The sequence below is a fragment of the Octopus bimaculoides genome, chromosome 12 (assembly GCF_001194135.2).
Source record: "Octopus bimaculoides isolate UCB-OBI-ISO-001 chromosome 12, ASM119413v2, whole genome shotgun sequence".
In the NCBI taxonomy this organism is placed as follows: domain Eukaryota; kingdom Metazoa; phylum Mollusca; class Cephalopoda; order Octopoda; family Octopodidae; genus Octopus; species Octopus bimaculoides.
The window spans coordinates 64,710,452-64,714,383 of record NC_068992.1 but is presented as its reverse complement, the minus strand read 5'-3'; the positions used below and the strand labels follow the sequence as shown (position 1 = coordinate 64,714,383).

The 3,932-nt window shown below is 40.1% G+C and overlaps 1 non-coding gene across 1 annotated transcript; it reads left to right on the top strand.

Annotated features, from left to right (window-relative positions):
* The first annotated feature begins 446 nt into the window (after nucleotides 1-446).
* On the top strand, nucleotides 447-528 carry Trnal-aag (transfer RNA leucine (anticodon AAG)). The gene has a single exon. It is a non-coding gene; the product is annotated as a tRNA-Leu (tRNA).
* Nucleotides 529-3,932: the final 3,404 nt, after the last annotated feature.

Here is a 3,932-nt window from a genome sequence, read left to right as displayed (position 1 = left end):
AGGCTTTAAAAAATAAGTGCTGGGGTCGATTCGTTCGACTAAAATTTCTTCGATGCAGTGGGTGCCCCAGCATGGCCGCAGTCTAATGAATGAAACAAATAAAAAAGCAGACGATAAAAGAAAGAAGACACCTTTGTGTGTAAATAAATAAATAAATAAATAATATGCAGTTGTGGTGGGAGGTATTAAAATAATGAGAGGAATATGTAGTGGAAGCAGGAGTAGAGAGAGAGAAAGAGGGGAGGTATCATCAGTATGGATATTGTGGTAGGAGGTAATAACCGTAAGGTGAGACTGACATAGCGAAGATGTCTGCGGGGAGGTAACTCGATATTCTCTTATCAGATTTGGTTCCACATTTGACTAATAAGGCATAAATGACAACTTAGAAACAGCAGACACATTCTACTGAAACAAATAATAATATCTACATCATTTGCCGCAGAGGTAGCGTGGCCGAGCGGTCTAAGGCGCTGGTTTAAGGCACCAGTCTCTTCGGAGGCGTGGGTTCGAATCCCACCGCTGCCAAGGTAATTTTTTTTTCCTCATTTGTTTTTTTTCTGTATTCTTAGAATATTATTTGGTATGCTGATGTTTCCTCGATACACTTTTGGAATTGCTATCAATACTGTGTGGGGAACAAAATGGGACGAAGAGTCTTTGAGCAAAAGTGTAAAAGAAAAGGAGCTTCCAGTATGTTAAATGCGGGAATACATCGTCGTCGCCGAAATAACAATCCTTCACTTTTAAAGGAGGAGAGGAGGTCGATAACCTCAACCCCCATTGCTTGAATGGTCTTTATTTTATCGACCCCTAAAAGGATGTGAGGTCAAGTCGACCTTGGCGGAATTTTGCTGCTAATAATAATGATGATAATCATCATCATCATTGTTTAACGTCCGCTTTCCATGCTAGCATGGGTTGCGGATAGCTACACCAGGCTCCAATCTGATCTGGCAGAGTTTCTACAGCTGGATGCCCTTCCTAACGCTAACCACTCCGAGAGTAGTGGGTGCTTTTACGTGCCACCGGCTCGAGGGCCAGTCAGGCAGTAATGGCAACGGTCATGCTCAAATGGTGTTTTTTACGTGCCACCTGCACAGTAGCCAGTCCAGCGGTACTGGCAATGATCATGCTTGGATGGTGCTCTTAGCACTCCACTAGCACAGATGCCAGTCATGTGGTGCTGTCAAAGAATTTGATTTTGATTTCACTTGCCTCAACAGGTCTTCACAAGCAGATTTTAGTGTCCAAGGAAGGAAAGGTACGCATAAGTGGGCTGGTTACACCACTCGCAGAGGCCACAGGTTATGGTCTCACTTGGCTTGCCGGGTCTTTTCAAGCATATTTCCAAAGGTGTCGGTGAGGTCTAATGTTCAAAGGTCGTGCTTCACCACCTCATCCCAGGTCTTCCTGGGCCTACCTCTTCCACAGGTTCCCTCAACTGCTAGGGTGTGGCACTTTTTCACACAGCTACCCTCATCCATTCTCACCACATGACCATACCAGCGCAGTCGTCTCTCTTGCACACCACAACTGATGCTTCTCAGGTCCAACTTTTCTCTCAAGGCGCTTACACTCTGTCGAGTATGCACACTGACATTACACATCCAGTGGAGCATACTGGCTTCATTTCTTGTGAGCTTACGCATGTCCTTAGCAGTCACAGCCCATGTTTCACTGCCATGTATCATGGCTGTTCGTACACATGTGTCATACAGTCTACCTTTTACTCTGAGTGAGAGGCCCTTTGTCACCAGCAGAGGTAGAAGCTCTCTGAACTTTGCCCAGGCTATTCTTTAGCAGAGATACCCGACTTTGCCCGTGTCACATGGAATTAAAGAATTAGACTTTTCTCTTATATTTTCTCTAATGAATTGGAATAGCTATGATTCAAATTTCATCAAAATTGGAGATTAAGAATTTTAATGAGGGTTCTTTCCCTCGTTACACACCTTAACAAAAATTCTAATCATGACATATTTATCCCATACTACTAATCTTTATGCTCAGATTCCAAAATCCAAATCTTATGAAACCTATTCAAAGGGAAAATGGAGTAGATAGAGCTCTAAAATGTGGGAGTTAAGACCCCTATTAGGGGTTCTTAAATCCAACTAGAGATGTTGAATTGTTGGGAATCTTTTTAACTTGAGTCTTATATCTATTGTTCAAATTTCTTTGAAATCGGAAATATATGTATGTTCACTGGGTTTGTAAAAGAGAGCAAAGCTACAGGAAACCAGGAGGTGAATGATCGCAATAAGCAGTCAGCTACCCTCCCCAATGTAGGATTCCCCACCATGCAGGTGACCGGCACAGTTGTAAGATACATTACGGATCTATAGCAATTGGAAGGGTGTGACCCAAGTCAAATAAACATTAACAACTGTGTGACGTGAGGGCCAAGGGGAAATGAAAGTGTCACCTCTGGAGTTTGCCAGTGATAACTATGCAGATTGGTAAATGAACAGAATAAATTTGCAATCTATAAATCTCTTTGAATGACCAATCACTTATCTGGAAAGGCCTTGAAATCAATGTTACCATCTGGGGACTATCTCTGACCCAGTGATAATAAAAAGACTCAAAGGAGGTCTGCAAGCAAATAACTTTACTCAAAATAACACTTTGCAACTGAATCAGTGGAGGCAAAGATGCCTCTCCATTACTTGACAATTGATGCACCACATTGCAGAAATCATAATATAAGTAAATCTCAAAGCAAACTCTTACATTGTTGTACCATTGAATTACAAATAATGCTCATTTTGTATGTTCGGGTGACTAACTCCTAAGAAGTTGAAATTTTAGAAATATTACTTCATTTATGACTAATATCTATGATTAAAATTTCATCAGCAGCAAAAATATATGAATTTTCATGGGGGCGGTGGCCTCATTTATGCCCCCTCACTTTCAAACATATACTGCATTACATCTGTCCTTATGCATAGAATATAATTTCCAAATTTCATAAAGATCCATTCAGTACTTTTGACCTAGTTTTGGATTATTAAAAAATGACTAAAATTTGGGAGTCAAAGCCCCCATTACAGGGTCTTAGAATCCTCATGAGAAGTGGCAACTTTGAGAATACTTCTTGATGTGTGTCAATCACCCATGGTTGAAATTTCATCAACATTGGAAATTTATGAATTTTCATGGGGGTGGGGGATCTGAACCCTTTAAGCCACCTCAAATTCAAACCAAACATACTGCATTATACCCAGCCTTATTCATTGAATCTAAGTTCCAAATATCATAAGGATCCATTCAGTAATTTTGGGGGCATGAAATTGTATGAAACATACAGCATTACCCATCTCCCTAGGCTTCGATTTTGTGTTCCAAATTTCATTAGGGTCGGTGCAGTAGTTTTCAAATTTATAAGTAACACACGATCGCACATAAAGACATTGACTTTTATATAACAGATATAAGTATGCACATATACATTCATGTATGTGTGTGTGTATTATATATATATATATACATATACTGGAGTAAGCATATAAATGTGAAACAAGGTGGAATAAAGAGTACTCAAATACCAGAGGTAGAGTAATATGCTTTATTTAAAAGCAGCAGAAATATAGCAAAAGCTGTTACTCAGAGTTCCACGTTCCCGTTCGTTGGACAGTTTTGTTAACAAAACTAAAACTGTTCGACGAATGGGAACGTGCAACTCTGAGTAACAGCTTTTGTTATATTCCTGCTGCTTTTAAAAAAAGTATATATATATATATATATATATATATGCTCCGTTGGATGTGTAATGTCAATGTGAATACCCGTCAGAGTGTAAGTATCTTGAGAGAAAAGCTGAACATTAGAAGCATCAGTTGTGGCATGCAAGAGAGACGATTGCGCTGGTATGGACATGTGGTGAGAATGGATGAGGATAGCTGCGTGAAAAAGTGCCACACCCT